This window comes from Physeter macrocephalus, chromosome 11 (genome assembly GCF_002837175.3).
Source record: "Physeter macrocephalus isolate SW-GA chromosome 11, ASM283717v5, whole genome shotgun sequence".
In the NCBI taxonomy this organism is placed as follows: Eukaryota; Metazoa; Chordata; class Mammalia; order Artiodactyla; family Physeteridae; genus Physeter; species Physeter macrocephalus.
The window spans coordinates 111,571,004-111,585,398 of NC_041224.1; positions in this window are offsets into that span (position 1 = coordinate 111,571,004).

Genomic DNA, 14,395 nt, shown 5'->3' on the forward strand with positions numbered 1-14,395 from the left:
TGTGTAGGCTTCCTGGTGGAGGGGACTGGTTCCTGTGTTCTGGTGGATGAGGCTGGATCTTGTCTTTCTGGTGGGCAGGATCGCATCTGTTTGTGTGTTTTGGGGTGTCTGTGACCTCATTATGATTTTAGGCAGCCTCGCTGCTTATGGGTGGGGATGTGTTCCTCTCTTACTAGTTGTTTGGCATAGGGTATCCAGCACTGTAGCTTGCTGGTTGTTGAGTGGAGCTAGGTCTTAGCATTGAGATGGAGATCTCTGGGAGAGCTTATGTCATTTGATATTACGTGGAGCCGGGAGGTCTCTGCTGGACCAATGTTCTGAATTTGGCTCTCCCACCTCAGAGGCTCAGGCCTGACACCTGGCCGGAGCACCAAGACCACATCAGTCACACAGCTCAGAAGGAAAGTGAGAAAAAAAAAGAATGAAAGAAATATAATAAAGTAAAATAAAATAAGAGTTATTTAAATTAAAATTTTTAAAAATATTATTAAAAAAAAGTAATTTAAAAAAAAAAGAAAGGAGAGAGCAAACAAACCAAAAAACAAAGCCACAAATGATAACAAGTGATAAAAACTATACTACAAAAACAAAAAACAAAATAACAAACTTGCAGAAGTAGACAGACAGAACCCTAGTACAAATGGTAAAAGCAAAGCTATACAGAGAAAATCACACAAAAAGCATACACATACACACTCACAAAAAAGAGAAAAAGGAAACAAATATATATATATTAAAAAAGAGAGAGCAACCAAATCAATAAACGAATCTACCAATGATAATAAGCTTTAAATACTAATTTATGATAAACATAAAACCAGAAACTGATTAGTTGCAGAAAGCAAACCCCAAGTCTACAGTTGCTTTCAAAGTCCACCACCTCAATTTTGGGATGATTCGTTGTCTATTCAGATATTCCACAAATGCAGGGTACATCAACTTGATTGTGGAGATTTAATCCTCTGCTCCTGAGGCTGCTGGGAGAAATTTCCCTTCCTCGTCTTTGTTCACACAGCTCCTGTGGTTCAACTTTGGATTTGGCCCTGCCTCTGTGTGTAGGTTGCCTGAGGGGGTTTCCCCACCCAGACAGGATGGGGTTAAAGGAGTGGCTGATTAGGGGGCTCACTCAGGCCGGGTGGAGGGAGGGGTACAGAATACGGGGCAAGCCTGTGGCGGCAGAGGCCAGCGTGACATTGCAACAGCCTGAGGCATGTTGTGTGTTCTCCTTGAGAAGTTGTTCCTGGATGACGGGACCCTGGCAGTGGCGGGCTGCACAGGCTCCCGGGAGGGGAGGTGTGGATAGTGACCTGTGCTTGCACACAGGCTCCTTGATGGCTGCAGCAGCAGCCTTAGCATTTCATGCCCGTCTCTGGTGTCCACACTGATAGCTGCGGCTCATGCCCATCTCTGGAGCTTGTTTAGGTGGTGCTCTGAATCCCCTCTCCTCACACGCCCCAAAACAATGTTCTCTTGCCTCTTAGGCAGTTCCAGAGTCTTTCCTGGACTCCCTCCCAGCTAGCTGTGGCCCACTAGCCCCCTTCAGGCAGTGTTCATGCAGCCAACCCCAGTCTCTCCCTGGGATCTGACCTCCAAAGCCTGAGCCTCAGCTCCCAACCACCCCGGTGGTTGAGCAGACAAGCCTCTCAGACTGGTGAGTCCTGGTCAGCACCCATCCTCTGTGCGGGAATCTCTCCACTTTGCTCTCCGCACCCCTGTTGCTGTGCTCTCCTCTGGGGCTCTGAAGCTTCCCCCCTGCCCACCCCCTGTCCCCGCCAGTGAAGGGGCTCCCTAATGTGTGGAAACTTTTCCTCCACAGCTCCCTCCCAGAGGTGCAGGTTCCATCCCTATTCTTTTGTCTATGTTTTTTCTTTTTTTTTTTTTTTTGCCCTACCCAGGTGTGTGGGGGAGTTTCTTGCCTTTTGGGAAGTCTGAGGTCTTCTGCCAGCCTTCAGTAGGCATTCTGTAGGAGTTGTTCCACGTGTAGATGTATTTCTGATGTATTTGTGGGGAGGAAGGTGATCTCCACCTCCTACTCCTCTGCCATCTTGAAGGTCCATCCTCAGATATAACACAATTCTTATTAGCATTCACATGATTCTGTTTATGTTTAGCTTGTCCAAAAGATAAATGAAAGAATTAATTTTAAAGCAAACTACCCATATGTCAATTAATTCTGTCAATAATATTTAATAGACAATTTAAAAGTTTTACATTATTAAATTTAATATATGTCTATAAAGCAGTAGTGATAGAATAATAGAATAGGACATTCTCTACTCCCTTTAAAGATGGTTACAAAGACTAAATGAAAACTTTCCTCACCATGGCTACTTTTAACAGAAAAAATGTCCTACCTTAAGGTAGGCAAAGTTCTTTCTCAGGTGAAAGGAGAACACAATGAGTCTTGAGTCCTAGGATTGAGAGTTCTACATTGATGTACCCACTTTCTGCTTGGACACCAGCAAGACATCCCCGGATCGGGGAAGATGGGTACTTCTCCTCATAAGAAGAATCACTCCACACACTCTGCAGTAGATAGTTATTGATTGTTTGATCTTCAAGTTGAAAAATAACAGGAGAATAACACTAGCAAAAAATATCCATGATTAAAATGGTGCTAATACAAACCTGACAGGATGCTTAGATTCTAGGTCTTTTTTCCTGTTCATCTAAAAGGAAGTGAAAAAAATGTATCTGAGTTTACTTATTATCTTAGTGTAATTTCAGTAGTCAATTATACATCCACAACATTTCAAGTAATGATTTAAATAACCATTCATTTTGTCTTACAATACCCTTGACAGCAAAAATCCACCAAAAGAAAACCAACAAATTAAATGAGAAACTCTTGAAATATTGACAATAGAAAATTATAAAGTGATGATATGAATAGCTAATATGATACAATGACATGTGCTTATTAACTCACTGTACTTATTAACATGTACAAAGTATCAGTGCTTTCAATAGCAATGAAAATAGAAATAAGTTCTTAGTAGTCTGTAAAGGACACTTATTTGAGGGTGGGGGGTTAAGGAAAAATAAATTGTAAAATAGTTATATAATTTACATATCTATTTGACTTTTCTTGTATTCCAGGAGAGCATAATAAGGACCCTCTTAAATAAATTATAATACATAAATATAAGATCTATATCTTTGTCACAAGTTCATAAACAATCTTTCTACTTTCTTACGTTTTCCCCTTGACCTAATTCTACAAACCAACAAAATGCCTGCAAAAAGGAACAAGAGTGGTTGCATGATGACCAGTTTTGTGCTTATTAATTTTTAGTCTTATTTGTGGTTGTGCTAATTATTCTCTATTGCTCTCACTGTTTTCTGCTATCCGCCCCACCCCATTTTGATCTCCCACTAGACTGGCAAATACCATTTAATTAATATTAAAGGTGCATTGATAACAACTTTGTTATTATTTGTTCATCTTCTAACATTTTGTTTTTTTTAAATATATATTGAAAAATAGTTCAAAGAAAAACATATTTCTTTGAAAAAAGGCTGTGAAAGGACAAAAGTTAATTATTAAAGCAAATTGCCCTTGGTACACTTTCATAAATGTTAACCTTGGAATATTTCTTGTCATGTCAAAAGTGTACAGTAATGGATTCTTTTTTCCTTTACTCTTTCTTCACATAACATTCATTCATTTATATCAACTAGTTAAGAACAGGAGGTAGCTGGTTAGGCAAATTTATGTAAATCCTGGAAGACTTTCTCTATCCATTCTTTAGAGGAATACTTGTACATATGCTAATTTTCCTTTTTTGCTATAAAAACCCATGTGGATATTTTCCCTCCGTTTACCTTCACATCTTAGAACAGATATTTAAATGCTTTATAAAAATGCTTATGAAAATGGCAGGTTACTGTTACTTTGGCAAGGCAGGGATGTCATAGTAGCTGTGATGTTTGGTGACTTATTGAGAAAATCCCTTTTGCTTGTGGATCCAGGGGGAATATTCAAAAAGAAAAAGAAAAAGAAACCCTCAAAGAGTTCCAAGGAGCTATGCCTAATGCGTCAGAATATTAACCCTTTGATTTTTGTGTTGAATTTTATAAACCTCCAATGAACGACAAATCTTATTCACTTCTATATTTCCTAGGATGGCACTGGAACAATGCTTTTACAACACAGTCTTACTCCTGATGCAAATATTTTCAATATCTCTTAAAGTCAATAAAATGTAATATTAATTATGATTATTGTCAATAATTAATATTTGTTGATGACATTACTTGCTAATTAATTTCCATATGTAACAGGAGTTTAAATGAAAATTTTGGTGGGAACCCTAGAAATCTACAGATTAGTTTCCATAATGCAGTACCAGACTAAAGGGAGAAGGAAAAAAAAAAAAAATTCAGTGCTTAAAAACTTGTCCTTAAAAAAAAAGCCACATACCCACAAACTTAACTCTTAAACCCTCATCCACATTAAAGCTATGTAAGTGTGGGGAAGTGATAATTAGGAGGACAATTTGTGAATCAGATTTTTGGAGTTGATGTGTTCTGGTCCCAGTAATAGGTATTCCCAATGAGGAAGGGTAAAGTTTGCCTGGGTCTCAAAACTGTGAGAAGAGTTTCAGCCTGACTTTTTCCTCTTGATGCTTTGGCAGAGAGTGACCTAGTATTTGATTCCTGCCTAGAAAATTTAAGTCAAGAGACAAACTGGCTCAATGCTAATGGATCAGATCAAACACAAATGGTTGAGTTTTGAGAATGGGCCTGCACACTGGGTCCTGTCAGGGCAACAGTGCTTGAAGTATCTCACAGGAAATATGTGAGAACCAGAAATAAGTTAGAACTGTCTGTGTGGAGTCTTGTATAATCTGCCTAAAGGGCTTTGGCTGGAAAGCAGTTAATCATCAACTGATAGAGGCTGGAAGAGAGGAAATTGCAAATTAGCAAGTAACCAGAAATGTATCTACTCTGACCAGTAGTGATATCACTGACAGAGAAGATCCAGCTTTGGATGCCTGCCAAGCCTATAACATGGTGCTACATGCTAGGTCAGTACCATGGAGTCAGTCTATACAGAATGTCCCTTCCCTACCACCTCTCTTGCCCTCTGGTCCTGAAGGAGTCAGGGACAGCACCTTGGGAGTAAGGGAGAAGATGCATATAAAAGAAATAAGAAGCTAACGATATCTTTTTCCCTACTCAGTTTACCTATGCACAGCCAGCTCAAGAAAGAACATAAGAGAAGGTTTAACTTTAAATCCAGAATATTGAATAAAATATTGGACTGGACATTCTGATATCAGAATCAGTATTATATGCTGTGAATGAAAGTGATAGTGAGATGATTTATTATACAAAAACAACGGTTCTAAACCTTAGCTGCACCTTGGGAGTTTTTTAAGAGCCGCATGCATGTAGGCTCCTTACCCATAAAATGACTAAATGATTCTGTTGATGGGCCTGGACATCAGTGTTTTTAAGAGCTCCTGGTGTTATTCTACTTTAAAGCCAGCATTGAAAACCTCTTGTTTAAAGAAACAGTTTTCATCTAGGGGAGAAGAAGAACTGGACCCCTGTGAACAAATTTGGGGTTTTAGTGTGAGACAAAAATGAAGTGCTTTATAAATGTACCACATGAGTTATGTTTATTCAGTATATTGGTTACATATTTATTATCCCATTTGCTTCTCATATCAACACCACAAAGAATTGATTAATACCCCCATTGACCTCACAGAGATAGGAAATCTATCTAAGTACAAAGACAATGTCTATGCTCTTTTTACCCAAGCATTGCTGTATCTCAGTATAAAAGGAAGCAGAAATAGCACATAGTTAAATGAAAAGAAAATTGAGAATGGGTAAAAAAAAAAGGAGAAATGAAGATTAAACTTTTGCTCTTTGCCTTGTTGCCCAGAGATATGTCTTCCTCTATATAACCTTATGTGTTATAATGCCCTAGGTCAGAATCTCTTTTCAGCGTCATAATTCTGCCCTGCTTCGTACCTCTAACATCACTCCCTTCCTAACATACAGCTTGGGTCAAGGTAATACTTCTCTTCTCATAGCTCACATTTTGCCCTTATCTTCTAAGAAAGCTGGATCTAAGAACATCAAGGAGTCCAGGCTAACAGTCTGCACCCATTTATCATGACAACTTTATGGATACAATACCTATCAATTTAATAGTAAAGAGCTACTGCAGCCAATGTTCACAGGCTGACTTTCTCCCTTTCTCAAACTTTCATTGACTAAAATGACATCACATTTAAAAAAATTACCTTATATTAGGAGAATTATTGTCATTAAATAAAAAGTAAACTTAAAATTAACCTATTAGGTGCACAAAAGTGAAGGCATCATTTGGGCTGATTGTGTCTATTATATATTATATAGAGCAGTTGACTCATTGGAAAGGATAAGAAAATATTATGGCATTATTGGAAATGTTCTCTAATTTGAAGTCAAATTATCCTTCCTTTCAAATATTATTCCACAATGGAATAATGCCCATGTGGATCATTTGTGTCAGTATTTAAATATGTTCTGTTCCTCAAATATAAATAGCACTTCAAGCTTCCATGTCTTTTCCCATGCGGTATCTGTTGAGAGACAGTTCTCCACAAATATTTTCACATTTGTACACAGTCCAGGATTTCTGAGCAAAGAGAACAGAAAAACAAGGTTAAACGATGACTGAATGGCAGCCATGCCTTAGAAGTTAGAGATAATATATTGCTCCAAGAGATTTAGAGCCATTATTTGCTCACATTCCAGAGTAGAGATCCTTCTTTCCCCAAACAGGAAAAGCTTTGTTTATATTCCAGAATAAAAGTCTCTCTTTCTTGCTCTCTGTCTCTCTCTCTCTCTCTCTCTGGAAAGGAGAAGGGGCAGGGGCAGGTATGTGAGCCACCCTATATATGCTTTGGGTTTCATAATTTTAGGGTTCCTTCCTAGTGGTGCAACCCTGCTGCACACGCAGATGAATTTCTGACCCTCATTGTGTTGCCCATTGGGAAAGTGATGCATACAAACTGCTGCTAAGTTGCTTTGAGAGTAATCAATAGCCTTTTCTCTGATCCAGTCATCTCCTTTCTCCTGGTAGAATAGGAAAATATGTATATTGCATGCATGCATGAACACATGTATGCATGTATATAAAACTGTTCCCTCCTTTTGAAATGTCCACTTCCCTAACTCCTCATCCAGCTTTTCTGCCTGGCTAATCATACCCTTCTTCTAGCATCTGTTAGTGTCCCTTCTTGAATAAAGTTACGCGTGAGAATTCCAGGATGGTTTTTACCAATTGTGTCTATAGCACTTTGTATCTCTTCAAGTATTTATCACTCTACATTATAAAGTTGGTATTAGAATAAGTCTTCCCTTTTAGAATTGGAGTCCTGTTGGCTCAGTCCCCAGAATATAATAAGTGATTAAGAATCGATGAATGAATGAATGTTAAGTCAGAATCCCCGATGGTCTTTGGGTCATAAGAAGAGCATGATCTCTGCCATCTCTAGATCACTAATCAATTTTTACAGGGATTTAATTTTTAAATATTATGGGCATGCTAGTGAGTATATGCACCATAAGTGGAAGAAGGTAGAGGCAATCTGAGTCATAAGTATTACTGGTGGTGACAGGTTTGTGAATTGGCTAGTTGATTTCAGGGTGAAGATGTTAAATTGGCTAATTGTTAAAGAGTACAACTTCTCTTTAGCTAACCTAATGGACCCTTGTTTTCACTCTCAAACCACCCTCTGAGCTCATTACCTAAACTCTATAAACTAGACACTGATCCACTATATAAATTAGTAATGACTGATTTTTTTCTTGGTAAACTGTAATTCAATCATTCATTGATGAAGCCAAGCCACAACATGACTCTTCTCTAATAACAGAGGCTTCTTAATATTTTACCAAAGTTTAAACAACAGCAAGAATATAAGGTAAGTTTCCAGTTTCTGAAAGAACATATATTTTCAAATACTTGCCTGCTCTTAATGTAAGAGCTTGTAAAGTATTTAAAAAGTTGTTTTTCAAAGGCACCGCAAAGTTTTCAGATGAAAAATAAATTTGTAAGCTTCACACACACTGCTTTATTTTATGACATAGTTCTCAGTGGAACCATGATATGGAGTAATTTGACTAAGGAGAATGTAAGTTAAGATCAACGTCAAAAACAACCGACCACGTGGCTGTTCTTTTTTATTCCATAAAGGAAGAATAAGATAGAGAAAAATAGAAAGGGATATATAAAATAGATTCCCTCAGCAGCAGGCAATAGATAGATAAAGTATAAATATAAAATAAAAGTAAGATTGCTTTAAAATGCTGAAAATTTATTTTCAGGAGGATGTTGACCATAATATATAAACAGTACTACAGATAGTTATTCAAAATATATAGTGCCCTGGTCTCAATCTTCCATATTTTCAGGTTGGAATCATAATAATTCTTACCTTTTCTGTATAGAAATAAAATCAAAAGCGATCATAATACATTTAAGCAAAAAAAATGTATAGAGAAGGAGAACTTTATAGGTTACTGATTACAGATTCTGATTTGTACCTACTCACCTTTTGCTCCTCTGTGAACTTACACATGCAGTTCAGTTGACATCACCACATCTGCTGGTCACATCATTTAGATGACAGAGACTGAATTGGCCCTGGTAGCACATTGCTTCCTCTAAAAAAGTAGCACCAAATATTGTCACTCACCCTCAAATTTATAAAGCACTTTCAATTTATTTCCCCACAAGTAGTAGCTTCTCCCTTCAATTCAAATATAAAAATATCTAATGTCCAGTTGTATTAACTAGGCTCAATTTACTTTATGGTACTCTTTTTCCTAAAATCACAAAAAGTGTCTCTGTGTGTGTATGTAGAATGCATGTGAAATATCGATATGCATGTATATAAATGTATGCATAAACATGGTACATATACATGTATATATAAAATGACAGGAATTAGTATTTCCCTATCTTATTCCCAAATATGGTACTCTATATGATTGTGGAGGAAGGAATGATACGTTGGAAAGGAAAAAAAGTTTGAATTCATTTCAGTCACTTTGATTAAATGTTTTAAGTTTTCACTCTGCATTAAAAAAGAAACAGGTGAGGTCAACCAATGACATGTAACAACACATCGCTGCTTTAAAGCATCACCCACTTTGCACCTTCATTTTCATGTTGTAATTCCCCTTCCTTTTCATCGTGAGCTCTTACAGAAAACGACTTCCCATATATGAAGCACTTTGGCTATTATAGAGATGCCTTCTATTATACATTATAGGTCTAGCTATTCTGCATTTTATCTTCCATTACTTTCCTTTAATGATAGAGCATTGTGAAGAAGTGAGCACATGTCTGTCTGTTTCAGGAGAATATATTGGAATTGTTCAAAGCTACTGTGTATGGCAAGTAGGCTTGTACTAGATGAGTAATGTTTCTCACTGCAATTTGGAAAGACTCAATGGCTGTTAGAGAAAGAGCTTAGAGAGACTTTTCTGTCATGCAGGAATAGAATAGTTTTACCTTTGTCCTGTTATCCAGCTGCCCGGAGAATAGATAACAGCGGTCAGAGTTAGCCCCATTATCCAAATGGAAGCAATAGTGGCGCTGCTCATCTGCTATTCCCAGCACACAGAAGCCCTCTCATTTGCCTCTCTCATTCTCCATCTTCCTCCCCAGGTTTATCAAAAGAATTGCTTGTTATAATACGCACATATTACCATTCTACTCTGGTCTATTCTCCGGACAGTTATAAATGCACACAAAGCCTCTGTTATTGCGTGATTTACACAACAAACTAGAAAATACCTCTAAATTATATGTTATTGTCTTTTCAGGGTATTCACTGCTCTATAGCCTGGCATTTCTGAATTTGGATATTCTTTTCAGCAGGGTATCTGTTTTGCTCTGTGACACCATTTTTTCCCCTGCCCTTCAAGAGATAGCGTTTATTGTAAAATGCAGTGTATCAAATGGGTTATTTCTTCACTTCGAATGAGGTACTCCTGTACTGAAATTTTAATTAAATAGTTGATTTACCTGAACATTCAAAGTTCACTAAAATGGAAGTTTAACTTTTCTACAAATGAAAGTTAACTCCCCTGCCAACTCTTCTTTTTCATTAAAATAATCACACTTTTAGAACTGAAAGTTATCTAAGACCCTCAGCCCGAGTTACTGTGAATATAAGGGCCACTGAGAGAAATAAGCTGTTTACAGGGGAGAGATGACTGATTCGAAAGGAGTAAAATGATGTAATTAATTTGACTCTTTTTATATTGATATGAAGGTGACTGATTTATGAAAGTGAAAATCTTGTGGACAACGAGAGATTATGGGGCTAGAGTTTCTTGGTCGAAACTGGAGTTGTAGGTTTAAGAATCATTCCTATTTATGTAACAATTAAGCTGTTCAAATAACTCGGTTCTCTGAAAAAGACAGAGGTGTGACAGAGACATGGGGAGTGTTTACAACTAAGTGACTGTTAAGGAAGATAAGCCAGAGAAGGAAAGGAAAAGAGACAGAACTAATATGTATGTGTCATGGGTCAGGCTCTGTGTTGGGTGCTTTGCTTCCATTATTTCATTTAATCATCCCAACATTTTCATGCAATGAATAATTTTACAGACTTTACAGATCAAACATTTTGGTTCAGTGAGATTGAGTAACTTGATCCAGTTCTAATCATTAATAGGCGGAAAATCGGAAGGAGAAACAGTGAGGGAAGGGAAAGGGAAATGGGGAATTTATCAGGCCAGGAAGGTAAAGCAAAAAGAGAGTTTAAGAAAGGCTTAGAGGAGAAATTGTTCATACTAGCAAGTGCCAAATGTTGTTGAGATTTCGATCTGAATAAGGGCTGGTGAAAATACTTCAATGGAAATATAAAATTAGGGTTTGTTTTTTCATTTGTTTTCACACTGTCTAGAGTTCAGAGATCTTCTAAATTTCTGAAATCTGCTTCTTTGGTTTAGCCTAAATTTGTCCTCCTCAAATAGTTCCTTTTTTTTCTTTGTATTTCCTGCATTTGAGCGAGAATTCTATATGACCCCAAACATAAGCAACAAAACTTAGAATATTCAATTCTCTGAATAGGAGCCTTCACTGCTAATTATGAGCTACACAATGTTAGCTGAAATACAGCTGAACCAGAAGACAATGTGATAATTATTACAATGTGTAGGACATTTTTATGCTTTATAATCTTTTAAAAGGTAAAACATAGCCTTGGAACATTACATTAGTTACTTCTGTGTTCTGGCATGGGAAATAAAAATGGCCAATAAAATAATCAAAGGATTGTCAAGCCAGACCCACTGCCAGATTCATCAGATCATCCATACTGTGACTAAGGAGCCCAGATTCACTGGATTTTATGTCTTGACACTACAGCACTATCCCTGCACACACATACTCTGAATGTCCTGTCAAAAGATTTTATCAATAATTATACCTCTTTGTTAGTGTCATCTACCTACCATCCTGGTCCTGGTTCAATCACATTCTCTTCAACATGATTTTCCCCTCAATTCCTAATGATTTTCACATCTAGACTGCTTGCTTATCAATGTCTTGAACACTTATCCTCCAATGACTCTGTCCTCCATCTCTTCAGCCATGTTTATACCCTAGACTTATTTTCCAGTGAGTTCCGTCCCTCCATAGTCTCAAATTCACCATGGATCCCTTTCTCAGATCACCACCTCCAGTATCAGAAATCACACTCTCTCTCTTACCCCATCCTCAGCAATCATTTTATCCAGAAGAATATCCAATGCATTGATTCTATCACCCTTTCACAGTCCCTCAATTTCCTCTTTCCCCCATTTTTCCTAGCTTAAATCCCCCAATCAATGAGAACACTCTTTATACTTCTCTTGCTCCATGCTACTTACCTGAACAGAGCACAACCCAACTCCTTCTACTGGGTTTCTGCATTCATTCAGTTAAATGGAGCTAGAGAAAGCACATAGCTACATGGATTGCTCTTGAGTTAAACTCACAAACACAAACCTCAAATGAGCCTTTGTTGCACCTGCCAGTCATGCTATGCATTCCTAAATACTGATGTACTAATGTTCTAATATGCTTTCTACAAAAATGACTGTTTCACACCTCTTCCTTTGCCCTCAAATCCGACACCTCATTATCCCCTTACTCTCAGCTGATGATTTGGTTTCCCACTTCACTAAGGAGGATTAAGACATTAATCAAAACAGAACTTTTACAGACTCTGCCACCTTATCTCCTGGCTACAAGAATCTATCCCCAGATATGTCTGTTTCCATAAATGAATTTATTCAATCTCTTATCTAAAAATAATCTCCCTTTTAATATATTATCCTTTTATCTACTCAAAGACAATGCTTCAGTGGTTTTTTTTTTTTTCCATATTTTTCCATCTTCATCAAATTTTCCTTGTCTACAGGATCATCCCATTAGTATATGGATTTACTCTATCTGAAATACATTAAAGAACAATAACAAGAATCTTCTCTGGCCTGATTTCTCCCATCCTTTTTCCCTTTGCATCAAAGTTTCTCAAAAAGGTTGCTGGGACCTTTTTGGCCCAGTGCACCGCGATGAAGAGTGGCCCCCGCTTGTCGCAACTAGAGAAAGCCCTCGCACAGAAACAAAGACCCAACACAGTCAAAAATAAATAAATTAAAAAAAAATACCCAACAGAAAGCAACATTACTATGCCATAGTAATTGCTAAAAGGAATTAAAAAAAAAAACATCTGTGGCCTCCATTTTGCTAACTCCCATGACAAATTATCTGTCCTCATCTTATTGTATCAACAAAAGCATTAGACAAAGTTGATCATTCTTTGATCCTTAATAATCTTTCTTCACATGATTTTGAGGACACCATTTCTTTTTTTTTTCCCTTCCCCATTTCACTAATCACTTCTTCTCAATCTCTTCTGCAGGATTTTCATCTTCTCCTTAACCTGTTATTGGTGAAATTCCCCAGGTTTCAATCCTCTTTTCTGAACTCCAGACTCATATATCTGACTGCCCACTTATCATCTCCCCTTAGCTAGATAATTAAAATCTCAATCCTAACATGTTGAAAATCTACTCATTTTCCAAAATCTACTCAATCTACTCAAAATTTTTTCCAAAATCTACTCAATTATTTTCTTCTCTATCACAGTTGTTGACAACATCAGCCTTCCAATGTTTCATTTCAACAGCTTTATCATCTTTGATTAATTTTCCCCTCATATTCCATATCATCTGGTAGAAATCCTGTTGAATCTAGCTTCAATATATATCTATAATTCAACTGCTTGTCACAAGGATGTACTGCAAATTGTAAGACAGGTTAGAAAGTGAATATTTCTTTGAGCACATTGTTGAGCAAAATCATGTTTCACATGGCACAGCTAATAAATATAGTCTTTATTATTTACCCACCACTGTATGCAAGAAGAGTTGACAAAGAAGAGAGGGTGACACTTGACCAATTGTGAATTCAAATTGTCAAATCCTGCCTAGTACTTCTTAACACATGGCACAGGAACTATAAGAGAACAGAAGCCACACATAATAAAGGAAATTTTAATTCTCTGTCACCAAATTCACTAATGAAATATGACTTAAAGAATATCCTGACAATATCTCAATCAAACTGGTAACTTGTCTCTTAGGGAGTAGCTAGGAAGGAAATAGAAATGTACGGAAATTCTTGATATAGAAAAGTATGCCTCTTGCCTATTGTTTCCTGTTACATTTCCCTTGAAATCAGGATGAACCAAATTTATCTTCTCTCAGTCCTGTTTTCATCTGAGATGGGTTTGCCTGACTTGATATTTATATAAATTGAATTATACAATATGTTCTACTTTATATCTGGATTATTTCACTGAAAAAATTGATTTTATGACATTCATCTATTTTGTGTGCTGTTGTGGTTTATTAATATTATTGCTCATTATTATTTCATTAATTGAATTACCACAATGAATTTATCTATTGAACTCTTGGTGGATTTTTAATTTTTCCGCCAGTTTTTGGCACTTTTGGATAGTACTGCTATGAATACTTTAATATATGCCTTTTGGTAAACATGTGAACGCATTTCTGTTGAGAATATACTTAAAGTGTGAAATTACTGAACATGAGACATGTTCACGCTCAGCTTAATGATAGTAACAAAGAGCTTTCCAAAGTTGTTGTACCAGTTTATATTCTCATTAGAAAAATGCAAGAATTTCAATTATTTCACATTCTCACAAATATTTAGTACTGTAAACTTTCATGTTTTGTAAAAAAAAAAAAAAAAAAAATTAGCCATTCTGATAATAATTAAGTGATATCTTACAGGTTTTTAATTTGCATCCCCTTGATAACTAATGTGGCTTTCATATGTTATTCTTATTATGAATTC